Here is a 20,189-nt window from a genome sequence, read left to right as displayed (position 1 = left end):
TAAAGTTAACTGATATAATAACAATTCATATACATACATGCATAGGTGTTAGATGTTTTCAATTGAAAATGTGAACCTGTGGCTTTTTCGAAGGTGGTTTCGTATGCATATCATGTAAGTACGCTAGGATGAACACAACTATTTATATCAATCTGAGAGACTTGCCGCATTCTAACGCAAATATATCTCTGTAACTTATCGTCTGACCAATGTTGGAGTCCCTCAGATATAAATAACTCAATTACAACAAGAAAGCGACGCACATTCCCCTGATTATAACTTGTTGCATATATTATCATCGAAAATAAATACACTTGAGGATTTTTTAACTTATTGTGCAGTAATAATTAGGGAGTGACGTAATCGAACTTCGTCAAGCGAAATGCTGAATGTGCAAATTCAGCAAATACAATTGGGAATTACTTGGCAATAATTTCAACTATAATAATGGTTGTGGTATCGTTTTGTTGAAACATAACGCAAAAAACCTTAAGGCCAGAGATAATTAGATAAAATTAGCACGTATCCCTTCATTAGACAAACGTTTATGAGACAGTAATATTTTTATCGCATTTTTTTGGAATTCCGACTTGCCCTTTAGCGTCATCTCGCGGCCGCAAAACCACTTTGGTTTGACGGATCACTCCAAAGAAATCATCATTTGTATCACGGAATAGAAATCCACTGATCTAGGAAGCATTGTGATTCCATTATAATACTTGTTGGACACGTTAGTGGACATGACGATCGTTTTGCATTATTTTTGGACATCCAGTGAAAAACCTAAAAAGTCGCTTTTCTTTTTGATTACTGGGCAAATTTCTTCAACATTTTGAGTGGTCAAAAAATGATTTTTTTTCTAGAAGGCTGACTATTACTTTTATTTATTTCAAATACTTCCGTTAGCACTGTGAGATTCGTTTTTTTTACACGTAATGGATTTGTTTTTATGCTGGCATTCTTCTTATTTTTCTTTCGATCACGTGCTCATCGAACGTCGGTGGTTCCCGTGTAACGTAATTCTTGCTTAGCTAATGTTTTTCATGGGAAATGGCGAACAGCGCCGTACTTGGTGTTTACATATTACAGTAGAGACTCGGATCGCTGGTGTTACGCTGTCACAAGACAGGAACTTCTTAAGATAGGGCAGTTCCGGTACCGTAACACAGCGCGGTGATACTAAACTAACTCGTAACTGTCTCGTAAAAGTGGGATACACTAGCGTTCCAGGATACACTATTTCGGTGAATTGATGATAAAATATTTCGTTCAGTCATACGTGTCCATATATTTGAGCATAGCGCTCTTGTTTATGAATCAGGTGTCTTTCTGCATATGATATTTTGTTATATAGTAGCGGTCTCGATGTATAAAAACCCTATTGGATATCATGATTTTTTCACCAATTATTCTATCACAATTGAGTATTAAAAATACAGATAAAAGTGTTTAGGTTTGCCGTCGAATTAACAAAATATTGTACAGTGCTTGTTTTTCCCACCAATTGAAAATGCTTATTGGGAAAGTAGCTGTGGTGAAATATTTTTGTCGTCGTTTAACGATAGAGGAAACCTTTTTTTCTACAACAAACAACATGGTAAAATATATTATTACCTGTAGGATATCCAAGTGTAATTTTCCTGTTTCACGCCCTATATCCAGGGGCGGACTAAGCCTCTTTGGTGCCCTAAGCACTGGAGGCTTTGGTGCCCCCATATGTGTCTTTTAAAATACATATAATTAAGTGTATTATCCATCAAAAATACTCACAACCAACAGTAAAAAAATACAACTTCTACGAACATTTTTAGGTTTTCTTGCAATTTTTTGACTGTGAAATTTTGCTCATATTCCCAAAACCAATCTTATTCTTACATAATACATCTTTTACATTAAATAATGAACAACACAAAATTTTGAAAAGATGAAATTGAAATAAAACAATACCAACAGTAAGGAAGCAAACGATGTTTTTCGGTACATTTACTTGAATTTGATTCTGATAAATTTTCTCATGTTTTATCAAAACAAGTCTCTCTCCATACTAGATACTACGCCACTGACATTACAAAGGCACCACTAACATTTGAAAAGACAGAAGTCCTTCACTTACTTTTGAAAAGTTTTTTCCTAGTTTTTTTAGCTGCAAAGTCTTTGATTAGATCCTCAAAACTAAGCTGATGTAACACATCTGCCTCTATACTCAACAGAGATAAAGCGTCTAGTATGTCTTGTTTCATAGTTGTTCTGTAGGGGTTTTTAATATACTTCAGCTGAGAAAATGAACGTTCTGCTGAACAATTCGTGATCATTAATGTTGAAAATATTCGAAAGCTATTGTCTACATTTGGAAAGGCGCACTCAATGTTATATTCTACAAGAATTTTGTAAAGTTCAGCATGACTGAATCTTGATTTTTTTTCCTGTGTCATTGAATTTATGGAGTACATATAAATGAAACTGCTGAAGCTCAGCTGAGAAATTACTGTTGAAATCTTCTGTGTAAGCATCAATAAGCTTTTGACAACCCTGCGAATACCTTTCCTTCTCAGCAGATGAAGAGACATTTGGTTGCAGTGGTAGCGTGAGCGCTTCATAGCGTTCAAATTCATCTCGTGGAATGCGCAGCTGGCCTCGTAATGATGCATACAGATGCGCGCATGTTTGTGAGTCTACATTCTCACTTTGCAGAACTTGACTTACTCTGTGAAAATTCTGTAAAATTTCATTCCAAAACAATAACATAAAACGAATTCCAGCTCTTGCATTTTATCTGCAATATAAGTAGTCTAGCTGCCTAGGTTTGCATCAACTGGCTTAGCAGAATATGATTTCCATATATTCTGGGAATTGTCACGATTAAGACTCACGCGTCAAGTCTCAACGTGAATCGAAATACCAGATAAACCGAGTACAAACTGCAGTTTAAAATTTTACCAGTACTTATTAGTCTAGTCTACCTTACCAGAAAACTCCCCAACTTCGCTGACCTCTAGATCGCTGAAATGCGATCGCGGAACCGCCACATAGTGCGCCATTTTTAATTTTGATGTTGTCACTACACCAAACTTTCGACAAGTAAGTTTCAGTGTTCATCACTAATGTACCTTCCCCGAGCATCAACCTCCTTGTTGACTTCGAGTAATTGGCCAATCAGCAAGATGCAAAAAAGTGACGTAAAAATGCACCCTTTTCGCATCCGCTCAGACACTTTTCTCACTCAGACAGATTTCCAGGCATGGTTGTAAACATTACCTCGTTTTCGCGTTTTTTTATCTCTATTCGTTAGTTTTCAGTTGTGTTTCGGAAATTTGAGTATAAATCAGATAATTAAATGATCACCATGTCTTTTTATAAGTTTTAATTCAATTGCAGTAAATGAAAAATTGGTGTAAAAATAGCTGTGTTAGACTAGGCTAAAATTCCTTACCGGTACTTATAAAAAGGTGTTTATTGTACGCCATGAAACATAATGATGGTCTCAACCAATACCCCATTTTACAGGGGCCAACTCGCGAAACCACTCTTAAAATAAGCCCCGATAATTTTGCAATTGTAAAGTATAGGAAGAATTTTTCGGGGGTCAAAGGTCGGGGAAAGGTCCATTGATGAACACGATTTTTTAAAGGTAGTTCGCAAACCTCCAAACATTGATCGAGAAGCTTAATATGATGCTTGAGGAAAAGAAAATACGAACAAGTCTGAGTTGTCTGTTCAACTCGTAATATTTCATTAAACACCGATGAACTATTGAAAATTCTGTTATAAAGATTTCTGTGGTGCCCCCCTTTGCTTGGTGCCCTAAGCACGTGCTTATATTGTTTACTGGTTAATCCGCCCCTGCCTATATCCAGTGGTGGGATTCAGCCGGTTCGCACCAATTCTATAGAACCGTCTCACGAAATTTCATGAGATCAGCGAACCGGTTAGCATTACTGGTTACTGTCAATGTTCTGTTTGCATCAGAACCGGCTGAAAAATATGATTTTTGTGAAGGAACCGGCTGACAAAAAATTTGAATTCCACCACTGCCTATATCCACACATGGTTGGGCGCTCCATAAGTGTGTGTACCAATATGGAAGTAACTAATTTTGTTCGCCTACTTTACATCAAGTTGCGTAAAGGGATTGAAACCCATGGGCAGGGGTATATCCACTAGGCTAACACAGACAGTCCTCGAACTCGTAATAGAACAAAAATAAGGAAAATCGAAATAAAATCATCGCCCAAAACTAACATGGTACACACACTACGGGAGTCCCCAAGGTTGTACTGCAGCAAGATCATGAAGTCAATATGCTGATATAATTCTGAACCAATGATATTTTGACAACATAGTTTGATGTATTATTTGTGACTAAACCTGCAATTGATGCTTTAGGTTGCCTTGCAGGCAATGTTCTGTCAAGTATAAGTTAAAATGCTTCAAAGTCAACACATACTCTACAGAAACCATAACTTTCAACAACTCGCAATTGCTTTGCGCAGAAATAGGATGGTAGGGGAAGGTGGGGCACGTTGGGACATGGGGCACAGTGGCAAATCAGCTCTCACATTGATACTATATCCGCAATCCTGTCCGCGGTTCGATGTTTCAATCCGCCTTTCGGTGAGTTACAACGTCCCCGTGAACGGACAAAGGACGGGTAGAGAGGCGCAAGCTATGAGGTAAAATTGGTTTTGGGAGGTTGAAACTAAAATTTCATCGTTTCAGTTTTTGCTTTTTCCTACAGGGCAAACCACCGTCTGATATTTTTCAGCTTTACTCCACTGTAAAATATTCATAACTTTGGCGAGTGGATGTGCCTTCCGAATTTCGCCGTGGGATGGTCTGAAAATATTTGTTTCTTATATTCAGTGGGACATGCCCTACAGGGCACAATTCGACAGTGTTTGATACGATAAGTGCTTAGAGACCTAGAGATGCGTTATATTTTGTGTAATATTATGGTTTCTTTCGACCCATGGCTTAATATGGAATATATTCGAGAATCAATAATATTTCCAGATTTAGATTCGAGGAAGGTAATAATCAAATTTGTTTGCGAAATTTTTTGTCAAAATATCTGAACTATTTCAGTTGAAGATTGATTTTGAAAATATTAAATTTTCAAATTTGAAGTCTCCCTGTTCTTTAGACGTTTATGCTGATTAATTGCTTATTTTTAAGGGCATACTTCGTTGAATTTTGACAGACTGACCCATTGTGCCCCAGGGTCTGTCCGAATGTGCCCCACAAGTGGGGTACAGTGGGACACTTGACAGACGTTTTTCAAAGCATTTCGGTAGTAAGATGTGAGTCGCAAGGGAATTTCTTAGTCCCTCTATACATCAGTCCCGCAAACTTAAGTGAATATGCAGAATTAACGGCTCAAAATATGCAAAAGAAAAAAAGTGTCCCAACCTTCCCCACTTTCCCCTAGTTGGGAAACATTCACAATCTTACACAATACAAACTGCTAGAATTTCATCTCATCAGCTCATGATCAGCTCAATCTCACGTCAACTTGATATTCAAGTTACCCTCGCAAAGATGCAACTGGTACAAATGTAGCGCTTATGATTGACAAAAACCGTATACTAAATATCAAGGAATATATAACTTTCCAGAAAATTATAAATATCATGGTTCTCTGTGTGAAGAGTAGACTGATTCATCGGTCAACGAGATACAGCTTAGACAGCAAAAATTAATTTGACTGTATATATCTATTTGTATTCAACGAGACGATTTAATTAGAATACATTCTGATACATGAACGATAAACACTTAATGTAGAATATGGATTGGCAATGGATGAGAATTGATGATTCAAAGATTCTTTTTTACAACGAAAAATTTTCGTATGCTTTCTATGTTTCTGTAAATACATTGTTTCTTGGTGTTGAATATTTATATTCCCTATTTAACCAGGATAACAAGTTGTATTCCGAGCATATTTTGTTTTTCTATAGTTGCTGCTCTGCAAGATTTCTCCCCGATATTTTTTTATATTTAGTATTCAAACCAAGTCTCACATCTACAATTGTTGGGTATCAATTAAATTATAGCAGTATTGACTTTTAAGCAAGTACAAGAAAGTATAGGCTATATATCAACAAATAGTTTTAATGAAGAGATTGAACATTAAGATTAATTTAATTATAGTTTACACATCAAAGTGTCCTCTGTCTTCTCACCGTCAATATAATCGTAATTCATAGCTTATTCATCAATTTTGTTACATCCACTTTAGAAAACGACACAATTCTAACTAGCTTCACTGAGCCTCATATTTTACAAATGAAAACTTTGGTAGTTAGTATACTTGAAACATATTCTGTGAAGAAGACTTAAATATCACAGGATTCACATGTCTAGCACATTCTGATATTTATTATCACCATCATTCAAGAAGAAAAGATAAAATTGAGAAATAATATCAAAAGCTACTATGACTATATAAAGATAGGCGTTACACAATACACATTAGGCTATGGCTAATCAAGAGAATAATTCAACTGAAATATATTTCCTCATTTCAATACTTCATTTCTGGCAAACAACTCCCATGAAGTTACTAGCTGGGGTATAATTGAACATTCCTTGCCTCGAATCCGAAGGATCTTTACGGACTCCAATTGCCATTTGTGTGTATGAGGCGGTCGATTTGGGGTATTTTGAATAGTATTTTACATTGCTTGCTGAATTCCCGTCGGAAAATTGAACCGTTCCTGACTTAAATGAATACAAAATTATTAATTAAGTTCTCATCGAAACGTATATTCTTCTAATCCAATTAATTACTCGTTCCGAGCAGCATCAAACCTGGTCGCAAGTAAACAGCATTTGCAGAAAAATGCATTAAATTGTTCAAATTTGTTGATTTGTTTATATATATATATATTTTATTTATTGCTAGTTAATTAATGAACAATAAATTCTGTACAAACCGATGGATTTATGGTCATAGATAACCACGCGTTAACGTATGACACGAAGGAAGGTATGTTCAATCGGATGTGGTTATTCACAAGTTGGTAATGCTGAGAATCAATAATATCTGCTGGTTTTCCCGAATTTCGCAAACATATTGTCTTGGCTTCAGCATAGGTTGTGTTGCTAATTGAATGTATTTCGACCCAGTAACAATATTCGGTATAAATGAATCCAGTGCAGGATTCTGTAAAAAAATATGGAATTTGTTTGCGAAAACACTTATTTTATAAATTTGCACAAGAGACGTAATGTATACCTGCTTTTACAGAGCTCCTGGTTTTATTTATTTGTTCAAATAAACGTTCTTCTAATGATTTCATTTCAGCTGCCACAGCGGCTTCGACTACAAAATAAATTTCAGATAGAAGGAAATTTGTAATAATTTTTAATATTTTCATTAAATTCTGTTGTATATAATTAAACAATTAACTCACCAAAACGTTTCATTGTGGCATTGATCGTGTCATAATCGACGATGGCTGCAATTCCTGCAGTTCGCCTTTTGCCCCTGGTTGACCACGGTCCCCATTATCTCCCTTTGCGCCTCTTTTGCCTGGAGACCCTTGGTAAAGTCGTCGGGTCAGTGGATTACCAACAGCCTCGATTTCTTCATTGAAAACGTCATCAACCGATTTGCAAATCTTGTGTTTGCTGTTGGCGTTTGCGAATTCTAACTTCATCGATATAATGCTGATGAAAACTATTGCAGTAGAAATCTTCATGTCGAGACTGTAGTTCGTAAAAGATAAAATGATTTTTTTGTGACTTTTGATTTAATTATTTGACTTGATTCACTGGCCCACAACTAGCTTCCAATACTTATAGTGTACAATTCGAACCTTCTTGCTTAGGCCCAATTAATATCATAGCCCGGGTTAGTTTACAGGCTCGAGGTTTTAGCATTGGGCAACATTGCCATGGAACTCAATAATGCCCATTTTTTGTTTTGTTCCCATTTTAAATTTTTGAAGGGAAATAGATTTGTAATCCATTCGATGGTAAAAGTATCTCCTAATCCATGTATCTTGATTAGAATGAACAATTTTACAATACCCATAGAATATTATAATAGTAATATTTTATTAATATCTTACCTCGTATAGATGTAAATTGGTTAAACAACGTAGAGATGATTTCCTCTTCTCGAAAATTTTTCTATTTGCCATCCACACAATATCCCTCCTTATTTTCCTTCATATTTATATATATGTTGACAAATTCAAAGAAACAATACTTTTCTGTCAAAATCATCATTGTATATTCATAAAAAAAAATTTGAAACGCATCCATTTAAAAATGAGGTTTCTATTCTCAATGTGTGCTTTGTTCGATAATCTTGAATACGTAATTTGTGTTGCTTTTTACATTTATGTCACGTAGCTCCAGGACAAACAAATCTTAAACTCGATAATAATTTTTGTTTACATTTTTAACAGAATTGCTCTTTATAGCAAGTTGTGGTGATTGTGTCATTTCCAAAAAACATGATTGACGTATTGAATTTTTGTTCAAAACTATTGTTTTCATTTTTACAAAATCGCTCGTTTCGTCATTTCAAAAAAGATTTCAATCTTTTGATTTAACCCATAAGAATGCTTTAGTCGTGAATAAACAATTGATTTAATTTATTAAAACAGCTTTCCACATTGGTTTTGAAACACTATCACGTTGAGGTATTTGTTATTGACTGTACTTGAAACAATGCATGCTTGATAGGGAATAAGTTTGTAGTCTGTGGGCAGCAAACAGAAAGTCCATAAACTATCTAAAACCAATAAGTCAATAACAACCGACATCAGTTATAAATTTTATTGCCACATTATTAAATTGCTACAGCACGGAGTGCATGCACTTAATGCAAAACCTTCTATTTCTGTTTTTTTCGCATACAATTCTTACAATCACCATTGCTCATACAAACAAAATTAACACATGAACTGGAACTTTGGCTGAAGTTTTTGTTCAAATATTTCTCGATGTTCGATTAACCTGACTAACACACCAGCAAATTAGTTATGGCATTCTGAATATTTGCCCAGAATATGCAGAACATAACGTCAAAATGACGAGACTCGTTTGTTCACTTTAATGTATTTTTTCGTAGAAATTATTGTGATTTTTCAGTCAATTTCGAAAACTATAACAGCTTTTTATCTTTTTATTAATGGAAACCATAGAGATAAAATAGATTATATAAATTGTCCATAATTAATAAAAATATTCCACATTTGGCGTGCTTTTAGTATAAAGAAACTAGAATCCAGGAATGCTGTTACCGAAAATTTATGAAATTACTTGGATTAAACTTAATGAATGAAGCGTTAATTACTGTTCGGTGTCTGAAATGGTAATCGAGGTATCTGCTGTTGTTCTGAACCTGGAAGGCGCGTGGCTGTATTGGGTGCCTGAAGATTCTGAAGAACACGATCCGCCCCTGCTTATAACGTCTACAGTCTACACAGACCATTCAGAGATACCAATTTCTACCTTATGCGCTTAACATTAACATTACTAACATGGAGAATCGCGATCTCCTCCGAGATCCACAGTCAACATTTTGAACGTTAATGTATGTGTCTGACATTCATCCAAATATGACAAAAGCGGTTGCTCCCGGTTATGCTGGCAGAACAATAACAAAACAGGTGACTGAAAAAAAAGATGACCTTCGCCCAACAGTATAAACTTGACCTGGGAAAACTACGGCCCGCGGGCCGAATCCAGCCTGTTGGATAATTCAATCCGGCACGCTTGATGCTGACCAGACTAAAACTAAATTTTGATGTTTCAGCTAAAAGATAACTTAGGAAATTTGTTGAGATTGCGAATAAACTTAGTTTTGACACGAGGCTCATTGATTTTGTAACACGTTAAACATTGTTCAAGTGTAGCTTTTTACGTCACACTTATACGGCCCGCTAGTCTAGGTGGGCATAATTTTTGGCCCCTGGTTCCAAAACTTTGCCCACCCCTGGCTAAACCATGCTACTCTCCTACTCAACTTGTGGAAAAAATTCACAGTTAAATAATATCAAAATATTCGCGTTTTAAAATGTGACAATGGACGGATAATCAAAGAATTAAAAAACAAATGGTCAGATAGTCACCGTCACAAAGTTGGCACCTAAGTGACACAGCGACCAGTTAACAATGGCATTCAATTGAAACAAACATCATTCAAGTACAAATTACCTTATGGTTCTTAGTTTATGGTGTGCCTAGTTTCTTATTTTTGTCAATTTATACATATCTGTCGTCATTCGATTTTGTAGCTAAGCTCAAAACAGCCACGCGCTTTCCAGGTTCAAACTCCGAACAACAGCAGATGATACCTCGATTACCATTTCAGACTTCTAACATTAATTAACGCTTCATCCTAGTTATTTTATAGGTTTTCGGGAACTGCAGTCCCAAACCTGAAGCAAATTTAGGTTTGTATCTATTTATATTGAAAAATACACAAAATGCTCGTATGTAATGGGACATGGACATTTCATGAATTATTGACAAGATTTTTATTAATCTATTTTTCATCGCTATGGTTTTCAATGATGAAAAATATAAGAAACTTCAATAACGTTTGAAGTTGAATGGAAAATCAGTATATTTTTATTTTTTTTCTAAACAATGAATTACAGTGAATGGACGAGTTTCATCGTTTCTGCCGCATATTTAGTGCAAATATTTATAATGCCATAACTGGTATGCTGATGTGTTAGTCAGGCTAACCAAGCATCAAGAATGATTTAATGTGGAACTTCAGCCAGAATTTCAATTTTTGTTCAGGTATTAGTTTTTTTGTATGGACAATTGTGACTGAGAATCGTATGCTGAGAAAAACAGAAATAAAAAGTTTTGCATTAAATACTTTTCACTTACATGCACTCCGTGATGTAATAGTGGCATAAAAATTTGAGCCTGATGTCGGTTGTTATCAAATTATTGGTTTCAGATGGTTTTTGAACTTTCTGTTTGCTGCACACAGATTGCAATTTTATTTTTTTATCAAGAATGCGTTGCCTTAAGTACAGTCGACGTGGTAGTGTTCCAAAACCAATGTGGAAAGCTGTTTTATTGAATTAAATTCTTTTTTATTTAAGACTAAGCATTATTATCGGCTAAATCAAAAGATTGTAATCTTATTTTAAAAATGAGGGCACGCGAGAATATGTAAAAATGGAACAATAGTTTTAAACAACAATTCAATACGTCAACTATGTTTTTTGAATTGATAAAAGCAACACAACTTACTATGAAGAGCATTTAAAAAAAAATGAAAATAAGTGATATTATCGAGCACAAGATTTGTTTGCCCTGGAGCGAAGTGACGTAAATTTGAAGGGTTACAAAAATTAGGTATTCGAGATTATTAAACAAAGCACGCATTCAGAATGCGCTCTAATTTTATGTTTCAAAACAACAACCTATCATGTCCTTACGTCTATCAGTATTGATAATTCAAATTGTGTAAAACAGCAACACAATAGATGTGTGAGTGGTTTGAATTGAATTTGCCATGCTATAGCTAAATTTTATTTGTTGAAAAAGTGACTCACTTACGACAAATAAAAAAGAAAACAACTTCCGTACGCCTTAGAATCTAAGCGGCTCTGCAAGGGAAAACTTCTTGCCTAACCTCTAGAGCAGGGTGATTTAAGTATGTCGTCTTCGGGGGCCACAAAATTATTTTTGCATTGTTCGCGGGCCACAACAGTGCCAGGAATAGGTAAACAGTGCAATACAAAAAACACTTTTATTGTGCAAACACAGTATCAGTATCAGAATATCATGGCCAACAGCGTGACATTTCACCAAATTTCAATTGTCTGAATAGGAACCTTTTCCGCTTCATGGCATATATTGTGATTTTCATTGTGCAATATTTATTAATCGGGTTATTGCGCGTACATTTTGGAGAAGCATTCATTTCCCACCAGCAACCCCCAAATTTCCCACTAGTGGAAAATTTTCCACCGGTATGGAGCCACTACTCAGATCAACGTGACCACAGCGATTTCCCGAGCAACACGCCGAAGCAGCTGAGCCAGAACGGTGTAGATCACTTCCAGATCTTCTGGATTGGTTAATGCTATGAAACGACGAAACTCGTTCATTCACTTTAATTTATTGTTTTGTAGAAATTGTTCTTTTTTTTTATTCAACTTCAAACACTATGAAAGATTTAACAAAGATAAGAGGATGGAAATGGTGAATTGGCTCGTAATGCTTTCATAGGACAATAGTGAAATAATAATATAATTAGCAATAATTTTTGTACGGTCCAGCACTACGTCATCTCAAAATTTTGGAAAAATCGTCTAAAACACATGTTACGCTTTGTTTTGAAGTTTGAATTTTATTAGTTACTATTTCTAGAATATAAAATAACAAGAACGTCGATGTCACATGATGATCGAAAATTGAATAAATTGCTAATATACGTACTCTTCATCAAATCTCCAGAGCTGGTGAATTCGGAGGATCCGGGAGCTGAAACGAATATTGAAACATATATTAGAAAAAGAGCTAGTTAAATCAATGTTTATTTATGTAATAAAGATAGATAGATTATACAATTTATAAGTATGGCTAATTTTTAAATTAGACATGCTGTTATAAAGTGTGACATGGAAAATTAAAGTGCATTCTGAATGCATGCTTTGTTTAATAACCTCGAATACGTAATTTTTTTTTGTTTTTCATATTTACGTCACACCGCTCCAAGACAAACAAATCTTGTTCCCAGATATTAATGCTTGTTTACATTTTTTTAACAAAAATGCTCTTTATAGTAAGTGCTGCTTTTGTCATTTCTAAAAACATAATTGACGTATTGAATTGTTGTTTAAAACTATTGTTCCATATTACAAAAACTCGCGTGCCCTCATTTTTTAAAAAAGATTACAATCTTTTGGTTTAACCGATAATATTGCCTTTAGTCTTTAATGAACAATTGATTTAATTTATTGAAACGGATTTCCACATTGGTTTTGTAACACTACCACGTTGAGGTATACGTTGTTGACTGTACTTATTAAAACAATGGATGCTTAATGAAAAGTAAGTCTGTAATCTGTGGGAAGCAAACGCAAAGTTCATAAACCACCTGAAACCAAAAGTTCAATAACAACCGACATTCTGTATAAATTTTAATGCCACATTAATAAATCACGAAGTTCATGTGAGTGAAAAGTATTTAATGCAAAACCTTCAACTTATTTTTTTCTCAGCATACGATTCCCACAGTCACGATTATTCATACGATCAAAACTAGCATCTAAACAAAAATTGGAAGTCTGGCTGAAGTTTCACTTTAAATCATTCTCGATGCTTGGTTAACCTAACTAACACATCAGTATAATTGTTAAGGCATTATGAATATTTGCACAAAATATGCTGCCGAAACGATGAAACTTGTCCATTACCTTTAATTCATTGTTTAGTAGAAAACAATCTGATTTTTCATTCAACTTCAAACTCTCTTTGAGTTGAGTTTCTTCTTTTTTTATCATTGAAAACCATAGCGATGAAAAATAGATTAATAAAAATCTTCCATCTCCCATTACATACGAGCATTTTATTTATTTTTCAATATAAATGGATACAAACTTAAATTTGCTTAGTTTTGGACTGCAGTTCCCGAAAACCTATAAAATAACTAGGATGAAGCGTTAATTACTGTTTGAAGTCTGAAATGGTAATCGAAGTATCATCTGCTGTTGTTTAAGCCTGAAAGGCACGTGGCTGTTTAAGCCTAGCTCTGGAAAGTTAGTTACAAACGTAACCGCATTCTGGGCCGATAACTTTTCCATCGTGTCTGTTATTCACTAAAATTGATGTGTAGCTAAATGTAAGGTTTATGCCGAAAATTTCCAGCAAATAATTGAGTTGGAATATTCTTTCGTGTTATTCTCTCTCTATATATATGCGCTACGTTTTTTAGAAAGTATTATTTTTCAGAGGTTCAGAAATCTTGTATCTGAAGTTAATTTATGACTTCTGTATCAATTAGGACTCAGGACTAAAAAGACAGAACACCAAAGGTGACTCACTTCCAAATACTACAATGCGAAACTTGTCGTATTCAAAGCTTTCGGCAAGAGGTTCTCATCTGAATGACGGGAATGCATCCAATATCTTGCGTATAGCATATAGCGTAAATGTATAGCACAATACCAACATTTTACGGTAATTCAATTACAATATGATATCATAGTACTAAGTACTAATGTGAATGTCGCAACATTTCAACCATTACGAATGGGTCAATAATTCACGATTATCAACAACTAATAAAGGGGCTTTTGTATCTGATATTATATTATATTTTGAAAAAAATTCAATATAGAAATATAGTATCTTTCATTTAAATTTTCATAGTTTATGAGAAAAAAATTCCTCTATAGATCGTTTATTCTTGATCACGCTTTCACTCGATTCCCGGCTTTATATTGACGTTTTTCGCTTCCGAGTGTTTGGGCCAAATGTACTTCAAAATCAAGAATTTGATTAAAATGAGATAAACGCTACCTATGATTGCAAAAGATCGAAAATAGTTTTCATTCATGGCCAATGTCGATTCATATCATGGAGTTTAACACGATGTTCGATTTCACATTGAAGCACGCATTCAAAGTCACAAAACACTCCTAGCATTCAGCTGCATGCCAATATGTTCATGGGATGTAATATAAACGGTTGAACTTGTACTAGTCTAAAGTAAGGATGTCTTTTTTGGCTGCCACATTCTCCAGCGCACACTAAACTTATATATATAACTGGTTTGCTTTTTCAGGAAGTTTCACTAGAAAATGTTTCTAACGAAAAATTTACCAACTATTGAAATACTCGATTTACTTATCATTTGTTGAAATCGTCAAAACTTCTACTTTACCTATGTGTTAATTATTTCATTTTATCTGCGGAGTCATTCTATATCAACTATACATATTCTCCGGATTAAACTATGTGTCTTATACTCTATTATATTAATGCAATATTCTAGGTAATTTATCTAAAATTCTGATAATCAGTAGTGAGCTGGCGTTCGAATTCGGAAGGTAGTTTTTTCGATTTGATTTTTTCTGTTTAAGCAAAAAAGCTTAAGCCGAAGTAAGTTTTGACGATTTTCATGGAGTGTCCTTATAAAAGAATATTTATATTCAAATTGAGGTTGAGTTTACATTATAAAAATGCAGTTTTGCGACAAACTATTAGAAGAATGTCAATGTTCGTGTAATGTTTTATAGCTGAAACAAATAAGATATATTCTAGAGCAGTGATTCCCAAAGTGGGCGAGATCCCCCCGAACCTCCCTTTAACCCCCCCCCCCCGGTGGGCAAAAACGATACAGAGGGGGCGAATAAATTGAAGGGGCGATAGGGGGGCGATTTCGCGGAACCTGTTTTTGCTCGGCGCATCGTGCACTTGATTACTGTACTCTGCGTGCTTTCGTAGGTTTGAATCACGTGAGCGATGTCACACGCGAAAGCGTTGCTGAACTTGTCTTCGTAGTAAGGTGCGGTAGTTTGCGTATCCCAGTGGTCGGGAAATCTGTAGTAATCTGGCCCGGGACGCTTCACAGAATTGACCTTTCCCCGACCTTTGACTCCGGAAAATTATTCCCATACTTTACCATTCTAAAATTTTCGGTGTTTATTAAGAGTGGTTTCGCGAGGTGTTGCCTATAAAATGAAGCATTTGTTTCAAACTATCATTCTAATTCGTGCCAGTCAACAATCTGTTTTTAAAAGTACCGGTAAAGAATTGTAGCCTAGTCTATCACAGCTATTTTTACACTAATTTTTGATAACTGTAATTAAACTGAAACTCCTAGGAGGACAAGGTGATCATTTACTTATTTTATTTAAATTTTCGAAAAACAACTCAAAACTAACGAATATAATTCAAAATCGCGAAAATGAGGTAATGTTCACGACCACGCCTGAAAGTCTGTCTGAGTGGGGAATGTGTCTGATTGGATGCGAAAGGGGGCATTGTTACGTTTATTTCTGCATCTTGCTGATTGGCCAATGTCACGAAGCAAACAAGGAAGTCTTTGCCAGGGAAAACCTCCAAAAAACGGCGGTTTTAACGATGAATTAATTTTATTTATTATCTACGCTCGAGGAGTAAATCACATTTTTTACGTAACATAATTTATCGTGAGACACGTTTATACTAATTTTTATTATATCCCAAAAACTATATTGAAAAGCTACTAGCTCAAAGAGCCTACAATTTAATTATATTTAGACAAATGGAAACACGCAGAAAAGTTGATGTTATTGCAATGCAATAAGGAAATCAAATTCATATTCTATTCGAAAGATTCATCACTGCTCAATTTTTTGTAATAATGTAGCTTCTTAAAGAAAATCTTTATCAAAATTTCACAAACCATGCAAAAATATTTACTTCGATGTTTGGAAGAACATATTTGTGCGAACAATTATTTTTCAAAATGAACATTACAAAGAACAAGCAAAGAACTAGGATTAGTGATGCCCATTCAGAAAATCTTCCAATCTTGGCGTCGTAAAGCTATCAAGCGTGATGCAGCAACAAGACAGTGTCACATTGAATGTCATTGTAATAATTTTTTAATAAGACGACTGAATTGAGTTCACGAATTGTCGCAGTTTTCGCACGATGTTCCGTTTTTAACTTTCAAAAAATATATGGGATCCGCAAAAGAATAGCAACCCTAAATTTTGTCCCGCGAGCAACGTAATATTTGAAATCGTAATATTCGGAATGGGGTCAATTTAAAAAGTTAAATGCAAGAGTACACGGCGGTTTTTGAGGAGGTAGAACCCTGGATTCTTTCATTTTCTACTTCTGATATGGCGAAAGAGGGGTTTTCAGCCGTGCTGCTATTGCTATCAAAACAACTAAATCGCCTTTCCATCAGTAAACTGGGTAATTTTAGATATATTAAAAAACTCGCTGAAGAATACCAAGCTTATTCATCTCATTAAAAACGCTATAAACTATGATTTGTTTTCTTATTTGGTCTGTAATATATTCGTTTCAGACTTCAATTTTTTTTTGCAGTGCCGGGGGGCGATGGAGTTGTTAGGGGGGGCGGTGCTACAAAAAGTTTGGGAACCACTGTTCTAATCTAGAGTATAAATAAAATAACAAAAATTGAAATAACTCATGTAGCTGTGCACGTTATATGTGCTATTTCGTTTTACTGCAAAATACTCTTGCAGCAATTTTTCTTTGCGGCGAAATTCCCTGCGGCGAGATTTCCTACGGCGAAATTTCCTGCGGCGAATTTGCCTAGAACCAAATAAACGAGTGCGGTAAAATTAAAACTTTTCCAAACGTAAGCAAGGATCAAAACTGGACAACCCAGGCGTTTGACAAGATAAATCTGCTTGCAAGCGAATCTCATTTTTGTACAAGAAGTCTATCAGATGATCCTCTGTTCTGTTATCCACAAAATGGCTGACTAATTAAAGATATAACGCTAAGCTGGAGTTAAGCTGAATGTGTGTGGGCATATGGTGGTTCGTAGTTCGTAAATCCAAAAAAGTCACTGCTTGGCTTTTAATGTCGTTGTAAAGAAATATGAAGCACAAATATAAAGCTTTTTATTACCTAGAAACCTAGAAGATCCACCCAACGTATCATATAAAGATTCTGAGGGCTATACCATATGAAAAATCTCTCCCGCGTTAAGTCAGGTTTGGTCATTGGTCAAGTCAGATCCTCCAATCCAGGCTAAATCATATGAAGATCCGAAAAATGACTCTTCATTGTTGCTAATTACTTCGTTGTATTTCAAAATATCTTATTCTCCGGTTATCGGGCCTTCGGGTTACCACAGCCTGACTCATTGTGTCTATTTTAACCAACAAATATTATAATTGTTGCACTTCAATTTGTTAATATCTAGCTGCTGTATAAATCGAATTTTTTGAAACAACATCAGTTATGACTGAATCGTCCGAGGAATATGATATACAAGTTCGACTGTGAGCCTTTCGAAAACCCGGCCATTTTTTCATTACTACCTTTCCTTTATATTTTATTGCTATGCATACCATTTAACCAGCATCTTTTGATTACCGTGGGAATGCCCTCAATCTTTTCCTACCAATTCAGATTATACATTAACTTAACAAAACAGGATAACAAAAGTATTGAACAAAATACCATGTGTAATTTTTTTTTGAAACAATTGCTGTTTATTAACATCAAACATCAAAAAATTATAAATCTTTCCAACGTTTTTTAAATCTTGTATAATATATTCTTTCAACTTCAAGTTTATATAATAATATAGAAATATTGATATAATATATTAACGATCGATCTTTATCTGAAATAAAAAAATAGGTAGGTAAGTTGATTCCCTCATCCATCAGTAATCAGAGAAAATTAATCGCGACAGTCTTTTATAATTGCCTTCATTCAATTCGCGATAAGGCAATTGCGCTTTTTAAAATTACCAATTTGTGAAACACTGGAATGATATTAGGACAAAATGTGCTTACGTGTTCGTCAATATTTAGTCATCGTTCTTGCTGTTCTTCAGAGCGGAACCATTGAGGGGCAACATTTGCTGAAATAAGATTTATAAATTTACTGAATTTACTGAAAAATGGGACTTTCTGAAGAATGCACACTAAGATGGCGCACAACCTGAACTCAGGTTGTGTACCTGGTACCAGGTTAGGGTTCAGGTTGTGCGACATCGTGATGCGCATACCTTCAGAAGTACCTGTCTGAACAGAATTATTTGTGATATACTGCTATGGCCTATGCGGTTCGTGTCATTGAATCATTCAGTGAAATGGTGGAATAGTATCAATGTCTGAATAATGCAAAAAATGCCGACTAAAGCACACAATGTATTTCTCAATCTTATAAAAATTCGTTTTAATTATATATGTTTGGTAATGAATTTTACTAAACTAATGAACTAATTTTATTCTCTGATGTTCTATTGCCTTAAGTAACTCACGGGCTGGAGGTCCTGCCTCCTGAGTGATAGCATTGGCTGGCACGAAGAGGAAAAGTGCAAATATCATCAGTGCCATCATAATGTAAGCGTAGATTGTCCCTGTCATTGTTGAGTTATTTCTGACCGAGAGTTTTACCTAAAAAAAATATTATAACTTACCTCAAGAAATATGAATATAATAAATCAACCAGAGGCAGCCATGAGCCTGTTTTATTAAACTTGCAAATGCAAAAATTAGTTATTTAAAATTGCTATTTCAATCTTTCGCGTAAATGGAAAAAAAATTGGACATAAAATTAATAACATTTGAATGGCTAATTCAGATTATAGAAAACGCACACAAGATCAGTCTTATAGTCGTCAGAAACATCGCGTCGATTAGAGTTTCTAAAAACATTTAGCAAAACGATTGATCATGTTTATTAAAATGAAAATATTGAAATTATTATTCCTACTAATAAAAATAAACGATAACCCGAAAACTTCAATTTTTGCAAATTTGTTCTGGGTGATCACGTTCATCACAAAAGCCATTGTTAAAATTGTTTCGTTTTTGCTAATTTTATTTGTTATCATAGGATATGTTTTGAATAATTAAGGTCTATTATACAAAACTGTAGATCGGCTTCATTCACCCGAAACTATTTCTGTAGAGCAGAAAAATTTGAATCTTATACCAAAACCTGTTCTTCTGATTGATGCGAATGTCGGTTAGAGCAAATCATTTATGCCTGAACTTTTCTCTTAATCACGTTTCTCGTGTTTGATTTTGTTATTTTTTCGACCGAAAGTTTTTTTTCTCATTCACGTTTTTTAAGCATGGTGTGGTTTTTGTTTTCAGAAGCCGTGCTGTCCGAATCAAAAAATCACGTACTTTAATTTGAAGAAAATTTGAGAAAGAGATAATTGTGGGATCTGTAATCATGTTCAATCAGGGATGATTCTTTAATTTCATATCTTGAAGGCCACAAAATGCAACCACGAGATATACTCGGTTATACATGAACCTTATAGCAGTTTTCCACAACATTTCAAGCGATTTACCGTGATTCAATGACGAAATGCGATAGTAAACAAGCGAGCAATGCTCAAATATTTGGACACAAAGACGAAAGCAAAATACTTTACATACAATTTCTCGAAAAATCATATCGTGGACGAAGCTAACTGTGGACCATCGTTACTTACTGGCACCATTAGCCCGACAGCCTTAACTTTGCCAGGTCCTGTG

The sequence above is a fragment of the Styela clava genome, chromosome 5, assembly GCF_964204865.1.
Source record: "Styela clava chromosome 5, kaStyClav1.hap1.2, whole genome shotgun sequence".
Lineage (NCBI taxonomy): Eukaryota > Metazoa > Chordata > Ascidiacea > Stolidobranchia > Styelidae > Styela > Styela clava.
Note: the sequence above shows the minus strand (reverse complement) of the source record.